This window comes from Varroa destructor, unplaced genomic scaffold, assembly GCF_002443255.2.
Source record: "Varroa destructor unplaced genomic scaffold, Vdes_3.0 BEIS01000005.1, whole genome shotgun sequence".
Classification (NCBI taxonomy): domain Eukaryota; kingdom Metazoa; phylum Arthropoda; class Arachnida; order Mesostigmata; family Varroidae; genus Varroa; species Varroa destructor.
This window is the reverse complement of record NW_019211458.1, coordinates 23042432-23065139: the sequence shown is the minus strand read 5'-3', so window position 1 is coordinate 23065139 and position 22708 is coordinate 23042432. Positions and strand designations below refer to the sequence as shown.

General features: G+C 40.9%; 1 long non-coding RNA gene across 1 annotated transcript in view; it reads right to left on the bottom strand.

Moving 5' to 3' along the window:
- Positions 1-22708, bottom strand: part of LOC147755439 (uncharacterized) — a 176334-nt gene that overhangs the window by 121223 nt on the left and 32403 nt on the right. The gene's annotated exons all lie outside the window — the stretch shown is intronic.

Genomic DNA, 22708 nt, shown 5'->3' with positions numbered 1-22708 from the left:
ACTTCTATTGCCAGTCAATTCTCTTACTATAGCAGACTTGTGCATTGTGCTATATTGTTCTTATATACGCAACTGGATAGCAACATAGCTCACCGAAGCGATTTCTTTTTTTTATTACTACTTGTGTTTTTATGAATGTCTTGAAATATTGACTTGCAAAGCTCCATCGTCCTCTCTCTGCCTTTGAAACAGATGCTATTTTTGGCATTTTCCTCAAAACAACTGAAGAAACTCTCGTTGGGAAAGTCGAGTATTTTTTTCAGGTCCCTTTATTGGGTTAGCGAAAGATAATCGGTCTAGAACCTGAGCAGATTTTTGGGTGCTTAAAAGACGGTCGGCACCGCAATGAGTTCGCTCTGCAATGGCTTCTATTTTTGATTCTTCGACTCGCAAACAATAGTGTTTTTTGGAGTCAGTCTTCTGCTTTGGTCGGTTAGCTCTAGTAAAAGGAAATAGAAAGGCTTCTAGTTCGAGGCGCATTCACAGGAGTGTCGGGTATGAGGTCGAACGAAACGTAAGTAAATTTATTATCACAGAACAGACTTAATAGGATTTAAAAGCTTTCATTCTCGTTTCGATTTGCGGTTTGTCGTTATTACCTTTTAATAGTGGATACTTGCCCATTATTATATCATCTCCAAACGTAGCGTGTCTCTCATTACTGGATTGCCCGTTACCGTGTAAATCGCTCGATTTGCTGACCTCTATACGTTTGTTTGTTTAATATACGTTTATGCATTCCGTTATAACAATATACGGTTGTATATTCTCAGAGAATTTTTTCATTGAATAGACTGGGTAGGCTCAAAAGTCCGATTGAGTATGATAGAATACTTCGTTTTTGCACTTCAGTACAGCATACGTGCAAAAAGTAGCTGTATCCCTTTTCTGAATGAAGATTTTTCCCATTTCTCTTACTTTTGTAATTCGCGATTGTAGCAGCAGTTCCGTTACTTATTCCACACTGTTCCAGTCGTGCGATATTGAGAGATTACTCTTTTTCTACTGAGATCCAACTTTGTACCGGTGCTTGGTTCGAATTCCTACGATGCTTCTCGGGTATTTTTCTTCGTCTAATATCCATTTTGTATTCCCAACAGTATCTAAATGCGAAAAAGACCGATGTACTTAAGTTTGACATATGCCTTGGCATACAAGTTGATTTCGTCAAATACACTGATGATGCTCGCCAGATCCTTCAATAAAATCATGGATTTTTATTTGCAGACGCTATTATCATTATTATAACATATGTATTACTATCAACGTGGTTATTAGGGTCATGGCTGGTCGTCCAGGTTGTGGCGATTCTTTGAGCTCGAAGCTTTTTTCAAGGGGACTGCACCGTTTTCGTGCATCGTGTGTGTGATAGTTGTCAAAGACTCGAATACACCCCTGTTTGTGCCAACTACTTTTTTTTACAGAAATTGAAGAAAGATTTTATGCTGAAAATTTTGTTTTTGCTTCACTGCCTCTTTTCGAACAAAAATCTGTAACCACTGCTCGAATTCCAGCAAATGCAGTGCTATCTGATAGTGTCAACTTCAGTCTAAATGCGTTTTTATTCCATTTAACTTTTTTCTTTAAATGTGAGTCGGTTCGAACAGGAGAAATTAAATTGAATTTATGTTGGGTTCTAATATTGCATTGTTAAAAACGTATTGACTTCCTGTAAAAAAAATAAATTTCTGTTTATTGGCCAAAACATTCCCGCTCCAAGGCATAGAGCAAAAGGTTGCGGAAATGACAGAAGACTACTGCTCTATTTTGTCGTTGTTGAATCATACGTGGAAAGGCTTGACTTAACGTATGTCCACTCCCATATTATCTCGGTAAGCCGAAATTGACCGTATTTTTCCAAAAATTCATCGTTTTATATCTTATCTATAGCATCTTCTAATTCAGTCTACTAAACTAAATTTGATGCAGATTTACTGCTCCTTTATTATTATTCTCGCCATACCAACGCACTACCAAGCCTTGAAGTTAGCATATGTAATAAATCTAATATTCACGCCTGTTGCTAGGTGGATTGTACAAAAAAAATAAACATAGGACATAGAATATAATTGTTACATACGATTATACTTAAGTCCTATAAAATAATTATTGATGCATAGTGCGAAAATAAGCAATGCTTATTATATATTCTTCTTAAGCATGCTAACGTATTAGAAGAGAGCTCTAATAGGCAATGTCCTCTGTGGCGCAAAATACAGATTTCTTGGTACCAAAGGTGCCGGCAGAGGTCTCCGGAAACCTGATAGCCGCGTGTCTAATAGATAAAGTTGTAAAATTAAACTATGTAATTACGTGCCCGCGCGCTAAATTCAGGGATGTGTGGGACTGTCTGTTTTCATGTGTTTGTTCAAACATACTTGTGCCCATTTTTTGACATTTTTAAGAATATCTGTGAAAAATTAGAGGTAATGCGGGTTCTAACTGAGTTGAAATTTTGCCAGTTTTCCTAGAAGGGTGAAGCCTATAATTATAGGCAGAACCCCGCTATACTACAAGTAAATTTGTGACGATAATAAAGCTCACAGTACTGAATCGAGAAGCATAATTACTTTATTTTCCAGTATAATTGTATACTATAATTTCCTGTAAAATATAAAGTATGCCATTTTGCCTAAACAGGAATGTGGGACACTAACTCTATGCCTCTGGTATCGACCACCGCCTAAAGTCAATTCACAACGTATCTGGATAGCGCTCCAAGTAATCGAGGAAAACCTATGGTCGGGCAATACTTATAAAAATTCTAACAGGTTATCGTGGTTTAGGTCACCGGCAATTCGAATATTCGATCTTAACTATAACGCCCATAAATGTTAGTTTAAGCAAAAGAAAATCCGTATTTTCTGCGCATTGTAAATGAAGCTTCTGGATGAGATTTCCTGCGCTTACTAAAATACTTAGTTTTTTTTGGCTAATGATAGAGATGTATATATATATATATATATATATATATATATATATATATATATAAAAGAAGTGTATTTATAAACATGTTTTTGGTTCTGCATCCTCTTTTATGCCTGTCCTCTAAACCTGCGGGACTGAAAGTTGTGATCTGATCAAAAATATGAGATATATATCTGCGCTATCAGTCAAGCGGAAAATATTTTGCTTCCAATATCTGTCTACATTTCCTTGATTGCTTGAGTTTCATAGAGTCAGTTTTTGTCACAGACCAAGATTACTTTGAATGGCCGTTTCTTTTTGTTGGGTTTTTAAATTACCTCTGACACTGTCTGCCGAACTGGGTCTAGTCCCAGTGTGCATGTATCGGCTTACCGTGTCCTCAAAGTTGTAATGGAGCGTTTTTTTCAGATCCCAGCGAACCCTATAAATTGACCATGTCGAAGCTTATCCAGGGCTTAACTATCCTTTCTCGTGCTAAGGGTCGTTGTAAAGAAGATCCCTTTCTCATTTCGGGTACCGACCGTCTGCTAAAATTTCTTCTTGCTATCAATCGAAATGTGTATGGTCAAACGGTTGGTAATGGCGTTCATGCGAGACCCATTTGATTGCTTTCAATATATTTCTTAGCATATGCCATTTGGCGCCTATCTGCGCCGAGGGCTTTTGAGGAAATTAAACCGAATTTCAACACAATAAGCCTGTAGTTTTTCGTCAAAATAGAAATAATCGGCTATGCATAGCTATGAAACGAATTTGGACAAACCCGCCCAGACTCTTACACGACCTCGTTTCCCCAGCTGTGTGTGTATATTTCAGCAGGTAAGTAGCAAAGAAAGCAGTGATGTGTACGGAGTTTTTCTGTTAACATGAACACGATCGCGTAAAAAGCTGCTACAAACAAAATTGTGACAATGCAGCGAATGCGGCAGTCTCAACACTGCTAAAGGTTGCCGAAATTACTCGCCCACCAACCTAATATAATTCTATGGAAATACGCAGTGCCTAGAGATCATTGGTTTATATGATGGTAATAATACTGTTATTATGTGTAGCAGCTGCTATGGTTAACAAGCGCCACTAGTTAAAAAGTTAGTACAGTATATCCGTTGTTATTTGCCCAAGCCCAGCGAAACTAGCTGCTTTCGTGCCCCAGCTGTATTATTCTTCTCCTGCAATTTTGACGCCTCGGCGAGCTATAAAGGTTAAATGTTTATTATTAACACATGTTTACGCCCTCCATCTAGTTCAACTTCTTACCGCCTAGTGCCTCAGATTTAATGCCGTTATACACAAATCTAAATGGTCCATAGCGTGACCTTTGAGCAAGTGATGCAAGCAATACTTTGGCCATGCAGCAACAGCCTTCGACGACAGCTTAGAAAATAGGGAAAGCGTAAATATTATATCAGTAAACAAATGCTTCGGGAAATCTAACTGTTGATCGAAGCACGTAACTTGTATAGGCTGCACGTATATTTGTATAGAGCGTTCGGCTGGTCTACATATTTGTCCATTTATATATCCCGTTCTTACGTAAATACTAGATTTATGTACTTCGAAAATGCCCTTCCCTCCGTGGACTGTAAACCGATAAAAGTCGGATTTCACACAGAAACATTGATATAAATAAATGGCATAAGAATGTCTGATGAATAAAGCACGCCTGCAAAGTATACAAACAAAATCGGACTAAAGTTTACATTCACGAAGTTAGAATCGTATGAAAGCAAATAATACATACTCGATAAGTTCTTAGCCTTGAGTGTTACATCCCTCTATTTTGAGATGTACAACTTTTGCTATTTCACGGCGGAAAATCATTTCAGTGTGACCGTCATGCCAACTATGAGCGTATTGACGAGCATCGCATAGTCATATTTTCATTACATACACTCATAATTCGATCACAGGAGTTCACGACAGTCTTTGACCGTATGTCATTTTCGGAAGCTGATGCAAAAAGCTGTCAATCAATGCAGTCACAGTAGAAACTTGTGTCGCGAAGCAGGGAGCGTATGCCACAGCCGTCTATCCGGGTAGGCAGAACATCTGCCTTGAACATGTTCTACATTTTAAGCCGCTGTGCCGTCTGGCTATACCATGACAAGATCTAAAATTGCACTCCTTCGTACGAAGTTACATCAAAACTTAACAAATGGATCGAATCACCTGTTCCTTTTCTGTCCTTTCTGTTAAAGAACACAAATCCTGATCGGGAAAAAGACAAACGACATGCATCTGCCTGTGAGAAGTCGTTTTCTGTATCACAGGGATATTCTTATAAATGGTTGGCCGCTGGAGTATCTTTTAATCTACCCCAACGCCTGCTGACGGGTCAACGTACCTGTATACGCCTTAGACAATTCTGACATTCGGAATTCAACTTCAGTTCAATTCCTCTACACTGGTATTGAGCATAGAAATAAAGGTACTCGAAGCACGTCGTTGTGTTAAAATAAGAAAAAGAAAAAAAATATTAAAATAACGATTTTTCAATCGAATACGTAATTGCTTTTAACCTATTGCAAAGGCATGAAAAAGCTATTTTTGCCAATGCAGTGGCCAAAAAAGCGACTGTCAGGAACTCATTTCCTTGGAGAATAGCTTCAAAAAGCTTTAAAAATTGGCTGGATTTCGTACGGTACTAGCGTTGCATCGAGTATGTTAGAGAAAGCGTCGCAGGACGACTGGCATGTCAAATTTGATGTGTCACCGTCTATAAGATGATAGGAAAGGACACAGGCACCACTAGCCAATTCTATCCGAAGCATTTATACGGCAGCATGTTTCTCTGGTTTTAGACGTCCGTATACCAATGCTAAGAAGAAGTACATAGAACTGTACTCTAAGAAAAGCTTTTTCTTTCTAGACTTGCATTTTTTCCATCGTCAAGACCATACATCAAGACCGTCTATTTGACAGGTCGTGCATATTACATCAGGGCTAAACTCATATCTAAAATTTTGCTTTTATCATGTTTTTTTTAGGTTGTGATTTTCGGATCTTTCATTGCAATCTAATATCTCGATCGTCTGACCAATCTTTAGATTTTGTTCGTAGTTCTCAATATTTCAAAATACTTTTGCCATACAACTGTCTAATAATGAACATTAAGCTTTTTTTCCTGGCTGAAACTTCGCCGTCTTTTTTAACTTTGTTTTAATTATAAGCTTTTTCGTTCTTATTTTTCTCGACGTCAATTGTATTACCTGTGTTGTCTTAGGTCGTGTTTTTAGAAGTGGTACATCTTCGTTATAACCTGAATCCAGGATAAGCATTTCTTTGTTTTGGACAAAGTGCTACACAGCCAGGCTTGTGGAATAAAAAATCATCTTTTTCGATTGTATGTTGGGTAGATTTCGTTTAGCCACGACAGAACGATGAAGTGGAAAAGTGAACTCAAACCGCAAGCTACATGTACAGGGTGGTACGTTCGAATTGGGGAAAAGATGAACGGGTATCCGTTCGTCCGCTACCTCTAACGCCGACCAAAAGAGAGAAGAACAAGACAACAACCTTATTATGCCAAACAACAATGAACTGCTTTTGAACCTGAACGCGGCTATTATTAGCTCTTGTCCAATCTTCAGCCGCTGGACGAGTACCCACCAATAATATTATAAAGCTTATTTGTTACTCAAAATCGTTGAATGACGTCATCGCCAGTCTTCATGTGACTTCTCAAAAGTTCGAGAAAGACTCGTGAGGCAGACCGGAAAATCCACAATAATGGTTATATTTGACTGATTAAAACGACTTCGAACATTTTGATACACCGAGGCCCTTGATACGATATTTGACGGCTGTTTTAATAACAATTGGCGATCGGGTTATTCAGGTAAGGTCCAATTGTTCGTCTTCTTGAAACTGTTTGTGCCTTTTTGCATCTTTTGAACTCTCTGGTTGTTTGGAGCTTCACTATCAGCCCAAGATTTTATTTTTTTATATGTACGGTATTTGGCCATTACCTTATATCTACCAATGTCATTTAATGCACAGTTGTTGCTAGAAGGTTACAGAAGGAATATTTTGAAAATGACCAGCGAGCGATTTAGTTGTACAGATATATATTCGGCTTGAGTAAGCTTTTTAGATTTCTTTTCTAATTTTTACAGTTGTTGATGATCCATCGTTATATGCTGTTGAAAAAGCATCTCTTAGCCTTATAATTGCCATCCCATCGCCGTTCGGGATCCATTTGCTGAAAATACTCTTCGAAAGAATTCAATAACAGTATCTTCAACTCAAAAAATCTACCCCATTCGGTTTCTCAAGCAAGAACGCGGAACCATTACTCTTAACTATAAAATCCTCACTTTACGTAAAATAAAGATCCTTGCATACTTTTTCTGACTTATGAAAATTGCAAACAACGGAAAAAACCCGTATACGAAAATTCACTTTTTTCGTCCGACATACTCGCCTCTGGAAGCGGAAGTCAACGAAATGACTGCAATATTCTTGGAAGATAATTATTGACGTTTAGCGAACAGGAAATTAGAGAATGAAAACAGTTTACAAGAGCGGTTTATAATTTTATGCATCGTATTCGAAACGGTAGCGCATCTTGATGAATACTGCCAGTCGGTGTCGTATCATCAGCCTTGCTGTTCTTACGCGAGAGAATCTTCGTTTTATCTATCACCCATATATAGAATATATGTATTTGGCCACTAACATAAAGTATTAGGCTACAACAGAATGACAGCGGTAAGGACCATTGGCCCAGTGCTCCTTTTATAGCATCGAGACATATCGACTGTGACGATCTGAAGCTTTGGCTCAAGGTGGAAACACCTCGAAATCGTATTCTTTCAGCTGATTAAGTAGATCAGATTTTTTTTATCGGCTCGCGAGCAGCAAGCGTCGTAGTGAAAACCCTATGTGCCACAAACACTTTTTCGTAAATTCAATTATAGCTGTTTTAAAATCTCTCAGCGGACGTCAGATTCACTACAGTTACTTCGTCATATCCAGAAAGAAAATGGCACCAAACTATACTTCTGCTATGTGTTTAACTGCTACTCACAGAGAAGCAAACGATTGTTTATCCTGAAAGTCATCAAGGTGGGAATAAGCTGTTAGGAACACATTTACGTGAACATTAAGCGGTACCTGATCAGTATCGTAGGGGGCCCAGAGAACTGTTATCCGCGCACAGCATAAAACCGTTCAATGTGTCCATCAACACAAATTGGCCCTTCATAAAGCATAAATAATATTCAGTAATATTTACAAGGTTATTACTCATATGCCTGTGCCATACGCGCGACTTCTACAGAAATGCTAACTAAGGAACTTCAATTTATACGGGTTACTTAGATGTGCTTCCGCCACGCTTGCCGTTCCCAGCGCCAACTTTAGAAGTCGCTTTTATATAGTGCGCACGTCGTCTTGTTGAAGTATGCTATCCTATATTAGAAACCACTAGAGCTACCGGAAGAGCGACGGTATGGCTATCGCCCCAGGGGTTCACTATAGGATCAAGTCATCATAGATGTATGGGCGAGCACTCGTCACAACGACATTCATGAAGCTCTCCTTTTCACTTTCGTTCTTCTTTACATAATACATTTGCCTTCGTGCGTGTCGTCATTGGGCAGATACGCGTCCAATCGGTTGTCAATAACCGAACGTACACTTCACTAGCTCATACAACCGACGAACGTTATATGTTTAAATTTTAAACACATTGTGCGTGCGAGAGCAAGCGCATACTATTGTGTATATGAATGTTTTGGGGACTGCTAGTAGACATTGGCTGGCTCCGAATGGCTGTTTGAGGACTCAGAGTATGGGCAATGAGCCGAAATTATTGATGGATAACCGCCATTTCATGAAGAAGTGGGGACATTGAGTTGCCATTTTTAGAGATCCGGAAGGCGACCCATGACAATTCATTTCGCGTCGTTCTTATTATATATATATATATATATATATATATATATATATATATAGCAGAGAAATTAGCTTTGTCTTATGAATCTTCTTTTGAGTTTTGGAGGACGTTCGATGAAGACACGTACGGAAAATAAGACACATTCTTATACGCATCGTTTCCAGGACAGCGTTCGCAAACGAACAATGTAGTAGTGATTATTTTATATTATCTCGCATAAACTTACTTACATTTAAAATTTAGGTATCACTTTGACGGAGCCGCCGTATATAGATCTAAGTTGCTTGAGGGTCACTTTTCCTTTGAAGGATATAACTTCTACTACTCAAAGATGAAAAGAAAACGCTAGGATCTTCATAATGGTCTTCGTTTTGTACTAAATATCACGGTGCCACTTACTATAAGGTTCATAATACATAATACGAATAGCAATAACCTCTGGATAGATTCAAAAGCTTGGAGATAGACAAACAGAGAGCCTAGCAAATGTCATGTTTAATAAACGAAGGAGCTCAGCCTGTAAACATGATTCTGTAAGGGAAGCTTAAGACGGAGTCCGAACTTCTACATAGATGATAACAGCGACGTCATAGATTAAAGGAAACAAGCCGTACAGCTACGAATGCCGACTGCCATCGAAGAGGTATTTCGATAGACGACCATAAACATCGGTATTGTTGTCAATATTGTAGGGTAGCGTCATTCTCTAAAGTAGATTTTTGTTCAGTGTATGAAGCTCTTCGTGCGAGTACCCAGACACGAACCTAGAGATGTCCCTCAAATTATATTTACGTTTTTCTAGGCTTACAAGATATTCAATTAATATCTTCTTAATTGCCTAATTAATCTAACTAACTAATCTCTAATTAAGTGCCTTAATACACAAGCCGAGCCTATAGATGCGATTAATTCAATAATAAACGACCGTACAAACCTGGTTCTGTATGTGCAACTGGAAACAGTTATATTCAATTAGAAGTATATAATCCAAAGTACAATAATTAGTAGAATATCTGATTGGAATGATTAAGTTTCCCTTGATTCAGATACATATGCATATCCAAGCCGTACTCGTGCTCATGGCACACCCGATGTCCGGACCAAATTTTCCAAGCACAAAATGCTACTAGATGGTAGCGTTCACTTTCGTTATTAGAAGCTCTACCGACCTAATTGCTAGTGATTACACATACAATCGACTATATATAGCAATTAATTCTAACCCACACGAAATTCTGAGTCGATTTCTGAAAGCCTGGGGAAATACTTAGCGTACCCCCTGAAGTACTACCTTACAGCGTCAAATATAACAACGTCAAGCTCAGTGATTGTTCATTTCAACCGCATTTACCTCTCAGCATATTGATGCCGCTTACAATGACTAGACAATCCGTAGTCTGTCTTCAAGTCCAACGACCAGCGCTACAGGCCAATGTATCTTCATCTCCCAACAACTGCAGCGGCCGTAGCGCAAATTCAATACAAAGAAAACTGGTAGCTCTTTGTTCGTTCCTTTTTGCTCAATGAGCGTCTAGAACGATGCGAGTCCAACACGACATTTCAATGCAATAATAATTTACATCCAAGACAGACTGATACAAATGGTCCCCAAACTAACGCCAGGGCAAAAATTTAAAGAAACAAACACTTTTCCCCTTGTGTCTCCCGCTAGTCTAGCAAATGAATGCATGGTGATGTTTTTCTTTCGTTAGGGGCTTTTCTGTTACGCCATTTATGCAAATTGCAAAACACACGGATTGGCTTGCTCCAAAGCTTTTAATATGTTTAAAAATAAAGTAGGTTAGTAATAGGTAGTAATAATGAATGTCCTTTTTACATAAACGTTTATGTTTTCATTTATGCTATATCACTCTATCCTTTTTATCAGACAAGCATTACATCGGTAATGATTATTGCCTTCCAGTCTTTCAGACATGCCTAAACAGTACAATGTGTCCGTAATTTTTAGTCAACTGTCTAGCATTCAGCATTATTTGGACCGATTAAATACTGAAGGGTGCATATAGTAGGGACATTTTCTACTTACATAACCTTAACATTCAGTAGAACCCTAATCTTCTTGTAATATAAACCCATTTTAAATAAGTTGTTGCCTAGACAGTATAATATGGCCAAAATTGATGCCTGTCGCTTATTGTTGGCCAATTATTCAATACCACGAAAGAGGTCCAATGTCCAATTATATTGTCAAAATAGTATTAACCGTTTTAAGCTGACATTGAAGCAAATATTTCTATATTATTATAATATTACCTAACTAAATGTATGTAATTTTTATCGACGCTCTTCTGCTATTTTTCAAGTAATGCTATAATCCTATCGCTATAGAATTTCTGTGGTTTCTTGGTGGCAAGAGATTTTTAAAGCTCTCCATTGAAATTAGAGTAACACTATCCAGAGACCGAAGCAGACGATATCGTGATAGAGCAAGATCTGAGCTATACGACAGATGCATTAAAACTTCCCATCCAAGTTCTCTCAATTTTTCCCCCGTAGCCAAAGGTCTATGCAGACTGGCATTGTCATTGTAACAGTTTACTATGCTCGGTTGATTTTTTCAATGCATTACTGTAATCGTATTGGTTAGTACAAGTTCCTCTGCCAAGCAAGCAAGCAAGCAATCGCTCTGCCAAGCAGTAGCAGAAGCTCACAATGCACAATATTTTTCCAGTCATACTAAACACATGGCACCAGCTCCTTTGATCTTTTCCAGAAATGTGTGTGACTCATTTTTGTTCATACCTAATCAGCCGCTTTAGAAACCGCTTGACTTTGTTTGTTGCGTTTCTGGTGATTTTTGCAGATGGCGATAGGATCGAGCAAATTTTTTTACGTCATTTTGTGTGTCACGCGAACATCTCTTCTTGTACCAAAGCTTTTTTTCAAATGGTTTAAACTATTCAATGGTGAATGTTTGCTTTTTGGACATGATCATCGATACTCACACATCGATGATGCTTAACTTTCGCAATAAATTCGTTAAGTTTTTTCGTAACTGGTTGATCCCCACTAGGGGTGCCTTTCGCATCGAACTTTCCAAAACAAAATCACCAGAGCAATTTTAAGTTACCTCTTCCGATAACGCACCTCAACCTGGACAGCATTTATCGTAATAAAAATTTAAAATACGTGAATCTGAAGGAATTTTATTCATCTTCAAGGCGCCTAGCTCTGAATGAAGACATTTCAAACAATTTAGCCAAATCTCACCTTTGAAATACTGACGCGCATCTAGCAAAAAAAAAAAACAGAAAATATTTTTCACAACCCAATATTTTACTTCAACCAAGGAAAACCGTCCACTGTCATTGAATCGATCTGGTGCTGCTGCTGTGGAAGTGAATACAGGTTACTGTATTTTTGCTGACAAGCACTAACTAACCGACTAAACGATCACTTTGGCTATTCGTTCCATCTGCTCCTTTAGACCCCAGTCACCGACGGTGCGGCAGTACAGAAACGCAAGATGGGACATTACCCACTCCCTTAATATGTCTGTTTGTATCAATTCTTTTCCTGCATACGAGCTGTGATTCAAAAATAATGTTTGCAATGAAATATTCAACGCCACATAAACCAACCCAGCTACAAAATGCACACAGCCATTTGTTAGAAATTACGCAAGAGCGGTCAGCGGACCGTTGCTGTCGGTGGGATGTCAACGTGCTAATGTCATCATCAAAAATGTCATTACAATGAAAAGAGTATTGGGCAACTATCTTCCTCTGAACAGTCGCTTCGTCTGTTGTCGTTACCGTCCGTCACCGACCAGTAAAAAAGATAAAATTAAACCCTCTTGGCCTGCGCAGTAATGCTGATAGGAGCAGCATCAACGAACAGCCCCGGTGGCTCCACTAACAATGTAGGCCTGCGCAGCGTAGTGAGCAGATATATACTGACACTGCTGACTGGTGGTCTTGGCTCGTTTGGCTACCCCGAGTATTCTGGAATTGCTTATATACCTCTTTAAATTTTCCTATAGGGGCGACCTCAAAGCACTTCGATTTATCACTAGCTGCTAACGCGCCAGCGCCGTATTCGCCTACAGGCATATATTGACAATCGACTAACGCCAAGGTTATAACCAATAACGAGCCTGGACTTCTTTGATACGCAGACAAGTATAGAGATCGGCGAGGGGGAATTGTACGTGAACGTGCGCTTTCCTGCTTGCTGTAAGACGGAGGAAGTTCCGCCTTTGAACCGCGCACCCTTAGCCTTCGGCGGCGGTGACGCGAACGACCCTATACTTTCTGTCCCTTAAGGGGCGAGACGTGTGGTGGGCGAACAGTTGGCTAATCCTAACTGTATCGACTTTGCTCGGTGTGAGGCGTACTTTGGCGTTTATTCGGAATCGCGGGACGGCAACGAGCGGCGAAAGGCTGACGACCAAACCAAAAACGGGCAGACTCCAAGGTCTTTCATCGACTACGAAACGGACGAACGAAGAAGTTCAGGAGCAAGTCGTTTTCCGATTCTTTCGTTCTTCTGTGCCTATGCTTGCTCTAGCGAGTTCTTGGCTCGCCGGAGATTCACTCCAGTACTCCACTTATTCCTTCTCGTGTTTCGCTTAACGGCTCACCGCTTGCGAGATCGCCAGCCTTGAGGCCTACCAGCAGGACCACGGATGCAACTACGCCAAGTAATAGAAGCTGTTATACCAGCGCTGTGAGAGGGATGTAGATCGTGGTAGGCTTTTTCTTCTTACTTTTTGCTTTCTTCAATTTTCCCTCTCAGCAAGAATCCCTCATCTAGACGGACTATAGTAAACATTGGCGCGGGACAACGAAGACCTCGACTGGCCGGATCCAACTAACCTCGTACAAAAGGCTGTTCTCCCACTCAATCAGCGGGTTGTTCCTCTAGTCTACTCGTTCGCTCTCAAGGACTTAAAACAGTTTCTTTAGGAATTCGGTTCTGCTCTTATCCAGTTTTGTCGTCGTCCCTTTTGGCAAGTACTGCCATCTCTTTGTGCCTTTCTTAGTGGAGCAGCCCAAGCGCTCGATGAGAACACGTTCGAGTAGTCGCAACGGACCAGCGAGAAGCAACACTGCTTTGTTGTGCACTGCCCTCCTTACAGCGTTCTTTACACAGTCTAATGAGCTGCTGGTAGACCCCCGTTCCCCTCCGCTGGCTGTTAGCCGCTGCGTTCGTCATCATTGTCGCCTCTACTACCACCTAGAAGTCCGGATGCTATTGCTTGATACCTTTTCCGCCGAACGAAGCTGTGCGTTTCTGCTCTTCCTCTTAGCAGTTAGACAGTCAGGTCAGACTTGACCCTTCGACTGAGTGTCTAACGGCTAATAAATGAATCAGCTTATCACTTTCCCTCCTGCTGGCACGACGACAGCGAGGTTGTCGGCGACTATATTGTAAGCATTGCCTTTCGTTTGACCTGTGCGTAGGTAACTACAGCCTATCTGAACTCATTGTATTGGATCGGGCAGGCAAAATTACCTTCAGACCGCTTTCGGCGTCCCGATAGTATCGCTGTTACCGCTTGACCGCGAGCATACATAAAGATATATTATTATAATGTAGGTCAAGCGTACGGTGTAACTCTGTCGGGTCTATACGTCGGCCTTTACCTAGTCAGTTACTTGGTTCTCTCGATTTGACCTTGCCGGAGGCCGCTGCCGGCTGAGCACGGCCAAACCCATCTCAAGTGGCGTGAGGTGGGTGATGCGGTAAGTTGCGATGGTCGTTGTATAATAATAAAAACGGCACTTCAGTGACTCTCTCTACTACCCTGCGCAAGACCGCTATTACTGCTTTGTGTAGCTTAGTCTATTCTTGCCAACCCAATTCAACGCAAAATGCAGATAATATCGCCTTTGTATGTTCTGTCGAAAGATATCAATGATCTGCTGCTAATGACGAAGCTTGACCGTATGCAATAACACGTGTATTAGCCAGAATGCCCCGATCAAATAGGTAACCTGGTTTTCTTTTTCGGATACTTTGTGCATGCGTTATGCACTTGTATATACCCTGATGTAACTCAATTGCCTGCCCGGCCGAACAAGTTGCCAAGTTCCTGACCTGCGTATTTTTTGAGATTCTTCAAATATACCTACGTGAAATTTGAACGGTTGAGGCCACGGCCAACAATACGCCATATTATACTGACAAAACCCAAAAACATTCGTTAACGATTTTAGTACGTTCCTTTCTTTAGTATCAGTACTAACTCTTTACGGGGAATTAACTCTACAGCTAGGCACTATGTAACGAACACGCGAAATCTAAACAAAATCTTTTTTACACTTAAGCCTTTATTTAAAAAACGTTCGCGTCCCATTTTTCTTTTACTGTCCTATGTGGGAATCCCTGTGTCCTATGTGGGAAATACAAACTCTACACAATTTTATTTTGTTCTCTTCGAAAAAATTTTGCTCTATATATAGCACCAAATCATGGTATTTAAACAATAATAAATAAATGCTACGAGTCAATAATGTTTAATGACTTGAAATAAGGAGGCCAGCAGTGATTTAAAGTGTTAACGGTAGCCACTGAGCAACCCCGTTGAAAGGTTTGTCTTTAGATCTAACTTTAACAGACAACTTGAATTATATGCCGATCTAAGCTCAATGGGTGAGAAAAATAGCGGAGAGATGTTGTTTGCAAATGTTTATGAATGGATCCCGCAGTCGTCTATAAAACTATCGATGAGCTTCTATAAAGGCTAATGTTTTATTGCTAGTTTAACGCAGACCTCCTCAAAAACAACTTGTATTAACTTGCAAAGTGCGGTACTACTTCCAGAAAAAAAAAACATTTTTATAAAAAATGATTTTAAATCTAATATCATTGTTTGCAAAGACTAGATTTTCGCAAATCTGATTTTCAATTGGCCGACAAACGTTTCGTTCATGCTAGAGAAACCACTAGGGAGGGCTACAAGAAACTTTAAGCTTCTTTGGAAATCCTTTCCTGCCCCTTACATAGGACTATCATCAAGATCATACAAGTTTTGATAACGATGAATCATTCTAGTTAGAATGCGGAACACACGTTAAGGTATTAGACGATAAAGTCAAGCCAGGTTTTAGCGAGCAGCTCAACCTATTTTACACATGTAAGCATCCATTGTACCGGAGCGGTACTAGGTCATATTAAGGTGCCTGATAAACGTGCTAACATGGGATTATAAAGGGTTCGTAGTCGTTAGGTCGATATTCAGTTACGCCAATTTACTCGCTGCCCAGTCCCACGTGGCTGGAACGCTTGGGTCCCGCAGACCTGAAAAGGACTCTAAACAATCGACGGCCCTAACTGAGCGATAATATATCCAACTGATTCGTGAAGTCCGGCCGGTACCTACAGGGCATTGCAGACGTTACAAGCAAGCAAGTTTTGTTTATCCCACGGGAAATCGTGACGGTCTTTCTTTTGGCAGCTTGACTTTGAGCCTGCCTGAGACAGTGTTGTACCTGGGCTACTATTCGCTAGCAAAGCAGAGTGGCCATTCAAGTGTTATTCTCATTCATTCTCTCTCTTATAAGCGCATTTGCACTATTTGCCGACTTGGAACACAGTAGCTACCCCGCCTCCCATCCAACGCTCTGGAAGCCACTGCAAGCTAGACTCGTTGAGTTAGAGTCGAGCTAGCTGCCCAAGCCGGTTGCCAGTTGTCCTACAGAAGGCGCTCGATACAGCAAGTAACATAAGGGAAGTGAAGCTTCGTTAGATATTCCTCCTCCGTAGCAAGCATGCTAGCCCGGCAAAAGAAAGGCACTGGATTTTTCGTAATGCTCCTCTGCCATCCCTGTTTGCCTACTTATACTACTGTTTTGGTCTTTTTCTTTTGTGTCCATGGTTCTGTACTTGTGGGTGTGTGTGAACACGAACGTTCCATGTACTGCGCGTCTGTCGGGAGGACCCCTTGAGAAGCGAAACGTTTGGTGACAAACATTTTCAAAGAAAGATACATGCACATAGGCCTAAGCTTAAATATAAAGGGGGTACAGCTCAAGGCTTGTTTTGTCATTCACATGCGTGTCAAAGAAGGATCTGGAACCTACACACATTCGGTAAATGAAGATATAGACAGAGAGATGCTGCCACATAGGAAATGACTCAGATCTTCCAATTCAACAGGAAAAGAGTAAAGTTATGGCATATTTTAAAAATGTAGTTGCCTGTTACGAGAAACTGTTTTATTATTTTCTGCAGACAAAAAAAAAAAACTGCACTACCATATTTCAGGGGGTTGAAATAGCCCGTGTATTTATGCTGAGGGCCTGAACAACTCTGATAGGTATTTCATTATTTTGAATTAGATGGGAAAACACAATTTAACTGTTAGCGGCGATCAAACGCACCGAATCGTCACTCTTGACAGCGGATGCTACATTGAGTAGAAACCATAAACATGTCTTGCTGTTACGAAAAGAGATGCATCATCTAATGTAAATTACCTCCTTTGTTCTAACTCAGTCCTACGTTGCTTACAGGTGCATTGGTAAACAATACTCAGCTGATAAACGATGCCAAAAAACAGACATAGACGAAACTTACCAGTACTGGACGTTCAACGAATGCAACAGAGAGCTTGAAGCTGGGAAGGGATAGCGTTGCGTGTCGCATCCATTGAGTGACAGCAATAAGCCCAAAGGGAGTTTTCCCTAGCGGGAGCAACAAGTTAAAGTATGACAACTTGGAGCATCGTGTGAGACGCATTTTGTCAAAAGCCGCCAGCTTGCTCATTCAGTTCAAAGCGGTTTGGTCTGCTACGTATGCACGCCGGCGGTGTCACTACCGTCGGTAGGCCTATTCGTCAATAGTGACGCCTGGAGTCATCGTCATATTAATAGTAGATTCACTTCAAATGATTATGATTTAAGTGAGCTACTATACCGAACTTAACCTGATTTTAGCTTATTTAAGCTCATTTAGTTCATCAAACATTGGGATAGGGGGCTTATTGGCATCTGTTTCCCCCTTTGGTTCGATGGATTTGAAGATGATGGCACCGCATTGTGTCAACCCTAGGATCTGGAGTTCTCTATTGATTACAGTACCCTTTACGTATTGTAACCCTACGTCTTTACTAGGTAGGGTTCGCAGGGTAACGTTACTCACCTTCTTACAACAAGTACGAACACTAATGTTCTATTTTCACTGCGATGTGGTAACAAATGCCAGCAAGGCTTAACCTTTTACCTAAGTATGTTCTTGATTTCGAAAGCTAGCACTGTCCATTGCCTAAATGTGTACGTAGAAAAAAATTCTGCATTATGGCTCAAAGTAACTGTAAAGTAAGGAGTTTTTTTTTTAATATTTTAAGGCTTACATTAGTAGAAGCTCAACCTTTAAGAGTAAGATCATTATACAAGGCAGGGAAAATTTTCTTGGGGTATATATATATCTATATATAAAATGAAGATTCTCAACATTTTGCCCCACCTACCTATAACACATTTTACTTAGAAAGAGAACGTGCATTAATGTGCAAGAAAAGGCAGTGAAATTCAACGGCCTTCATGTATCTACTTTTAGTTGCTGTCCGATTTTTTTGTGTATTCCATAGTTAATTTAAACCGTAAAAAGTATGTACTACATATACTTTTCATTAAACGGTGAGAGTCTCTAATATGGGTAGTTGACTTACTCTTGGTCTCTAATTTCTAAGCCATATTTGTTAATTTTTTTGTTATATGTTAAGGAATGATGGCATAATTTTTAACCTATATCCTTCGTTCAAACTACAACGTCAAACATCTTGTTTACACGTGTTCCTTCTACATATATAAGGAAATCATAATAAACATTTTGCACCATGAATCCAGCATGGCGACCAATGCGTTGACGGCAAGAGCACCGTGCTCCATAGCCTATGACCCCGAAGTATTTGCTTTAGATAGATAGATATTATTACCAACTTTGAAAACGCGAGACACTGAGATACCGTGTGGTGGGAACCACAGCTATGAGCACGTTGTTATCAAGACGTCGACGTCAGACATTGGTGCGAGGCTCTTTTTGGGCCTCGAAGCCTAGAAGTAGCGGGATCGTAGGGGGTCTATGTTGGGGAAGATTTACAGAGAGAGCCAGTCGTGTAGCGGCAGTTGCGAAGCTGGACGACTGGTCAAGAGCATGAGTGAAATCCTAGCGCTTTGGATAGCGGTCTGGTCGCGACCAGCAATGGCACTGTCATTACCGCCTTTCAGATTCTTCAGCGTTTCTTATCTTCTTTCTGTTGCTGCCCGTCTTCTTCAGAACGAAGTTATTCCTATATCTTGTCTTAAATCACGCTCCCGACACAGCTCCTTTTAGATGGTCTTCCACCATTGTCGTGTCGCTCTGCGGGAGGGTAATGCGATTATCGTACACTGTTTTTACACGGTCTTAATGCCTGCTTTGGTAGTAGAGCGAAGCCTAAAAAGCGGGTACGCTGCTTGCGTCGCTAGAAGGGACACAATGCATACTTCTGCAGGCCCTTGCATCTTCTGTAACGTTCTGTGTGCGACTTTTGGCGCTAGTCGCTTGGTCGGTACTCTGTTGTTATCAGTCGTTGCAACTTTGCTTACCCAACTGCACATTGACGCCGTCACGCAACATCGTCTTGGGGTCATTACCGATCAACTCGATCAAACAGCCCTACAGCGCTTCTCACTAGCGGGTTTGCTTTTTGGAAACAAACACAGCGTTTGTTCTGAATAAAGGTAGCAGCAAAAGAAATTCCACCGTGCAGAGCTACATGTTCTTAAATCTTGTGCAGAAAGAGCGTATCCAAAACTCGGTGTTATTGTATAGGGACGAAGAGATCGGCCTGCCGCTTTTACTCCTGTAGCTCGATGCTCGGCGCGCAACGGCGACGTGGCTGTTGCCTAGATGTCACGCAGCTAAAGTTTGTCGACTCGAGGTACGCTTGTTTATTTGCATAACGTCTTGCATTGAATAAATGCTTGTGAGTTGCACGATCAGGCTTTTACTTCTGAGAAAGGAAAAGGAGAAATAGGGGATTCTGTAGGAGGGATATGTCCACTTAAATGGCGTCGGCATGTTTTAAAAAATTAATTATATTGTATTCATTATGTCGAGTGCAAAGATGTATTTTGGGTTTTACTTTAGCGTCATGGTGAGGACAACGGGAAAAGAGGAGGAAAACGCATATCCGAAGGTCTTATGTCTTAAAAAGTCACCCTTTGGTAGACCTGGCAAGAACAGTTTTGCAAATGTCGCAAGAAATTATTTTATTTATCGCCTTTAGGGAAAGGAAATCCAAGTAAATGTTAGACAGAATTCTTTGTCCGTATGAACAGCTTACAAGAACCGGCCCACTGATGGTTTTTTAAATAGCGCTCCATAATCTAAAACTGCTGCATGGAGCTCCTACCAAACCTATTTAGAGATAAGATACTCTTTTACACCACAAAACTGGAAATCAGTAAGTAAATGACTATATTCCGTTTAAAACTCTTCTGTTTGAGTGATTCTGTCTGCAAGCGTACCTTTGACGCAAACTACCGGTATACCTTCCTAATAGAAGGTAAATGCTTTGCAAACAATTCACGATTTACTTAAAATCTCTGAACTGAGGTGCAGCAAACGGTTCATTTTGTGATATAATAATTCTATCGTCTAAGGAAGACGAAGAATGTTGCATGAAGAAAAGCAAGTAAAACAGGAAAAAAGAAAAAAAATAACAGCACGCCTTTTTGTTTTAAACGACCGGTAGATTTTTTCTCACAGCAAACCTTACGCCTGCTGTCAGTAACCGAATGTGCTCCCTGTATGGTTGCCACAAACGAGTATTCAGAGAAGGTATTCACTGGGCGTTGGCCAACGTGTTTGACCTGGTTTCTCCTGTTACCAGTCTAGCTGCCAACTTGGCACAAAAGAATGTATATAGTATACGTATGTAGAGAGAGGCACTTCCTATTGGAATACCTATACTGTCTCAGTCTACGTTTTTGTCTTACCTATTCAATACGACCGCCTTCCCGGTTGTTCATCCGACAAGTGTGATCGCAAATAAAGTCCTACACTTTCTTTTCTCGTTCGGTTCTGCCTCTCTGCTGAGAAGGCAAGCCAGGGAAAACTTTGTCTGGAAATTCTCTGAACGCCCGCCTTTCTGTAATATTGCTACCCGTACCGCAGGTCGCAGCTCAGCGACTAGATCCAGTCCCTTCTTTTATTCACTTATTTTACAGAATTATACTGAGTCGCCTCGAATAGCGATGGCATTTCCAGGCTCATGCGTAGGCATCAATTGCTAGGGCATTACCTTATCCTAATCATAGCCACAGCTGCTGTGCGGATGCAACTCGACAAAAATGGGTAACCAACACCCTTTATAACAATGCATATATTGTGCGGTCTCTCAACGCAGCTCTTTCTCTACAACTACGTACTAAGTCAGTTTAACAGAAACCATAACAGTAACCCTTACCAAATATATGTAGCGGTAACTCTTTCAAGTTCCACATAGGAAAAGAAAACGTAAGTTTTCTCTGATTTACTAGCCTTTATAACAGCGTTGCAGTTTAATTTTCTGTGCTTTTTGTAGGTTCTACAGAACGCAAAACGCGTCCAACTGCTGATTTCACTGCTATACGTGCGTGTGTGCATGTGTCCATCATGTTGGCTGTATGTGCCTCTCCAAACCTTTTTACTTGTGGACATAGATATTGGGAGAACGTAACACAGTGAACGGCGGGCCACCCGCTCGAGCACCGTACTTGCGCAGCAAAGCCACTGGGGAGTCTAAACAGACAAGAGGCCAGAGAAGCCCAAAATGAAGCGACGTGTCGCTTGATCCTACCAAGGCGAGAAGTGGCCGCTCTTGGTAGCACGTTGCTTTGCCTTCCATAGCCATTGCCAGGAAATCCCAGTGCCAGCAGCACTGGGCTAAAGTAGAAACTGCCTGCTCTTCTAGCACCCATCCGTATCTCGCCATTCTCGCTTATTTTCCAGTCTTTCTCCACCCCCGCGCCCATGCCTTAACTCTACATTTGTCACCCCCGTCTTCTAGATCCTGGCTTATGTGATGAAAGTTGGCCTCTTCCATCTATTTATTTATCATTGAAAATACGTATCGCCGTACGGATTAGCTCTGAAAAGAAAGCAAGCAACGGAGTGAAGTCGGCTGGTCGGCAGCAGACGGCAGACGGCCAACGGCTTACATCATCTCTCGCTGACGCTGCCACCGCACAGAACCGTTCTACTGACAGCGGCCACGACTACGTATCACTACCATGGCGACTGTTACCACCGGTACAGCAGCGGTAGCAGCGGCATACAGAAGTGCTACTTAGGTGAGGCAGCCGTCGCTGCTACCACTGTCATCGAAAATTTCTAGAGGCCAACTGGCAGGTTATCAATCCTCTTTGTTCGACACTTTGATGAGATTTACAAACGCAAAGGCGGCAGCTGTGACGAAGAAGACGCTGCTGAGGACCACGGGGACAACGCTGCTATTGGCGACGATACTTAGGGAAATATAATGATAATGATACTGATTATGAAAATGTCAATAAGAAGAAACGTAGTTATTGTAAATTACCTTTAAAGATTCCACTACACGGTAACAACACGCCATAGAGAACGACTTCAATAGCACATCTCTCGGTGTCTCCTGCCTATGGAGCAGTACTTATCACCAATGCACATTGGAGGCCTCTTTTCTGCCTAACGCTGATTCATCTAATTACCCAATCTAATACTACCAGTTACTTTCAAGTGAAGCAACAAAGCACTTATTGGTAGAAAGTGTTTTACTATCTTTAAAACAGCGTCAAGGGACCATCCAGGCAACATGTTCGTGTCGTGAAGTATCATGCATAAAATATAATCAACTACCACCTTTAACATATATACCATAGAATAACGTGTAAATTTCATATATACAAA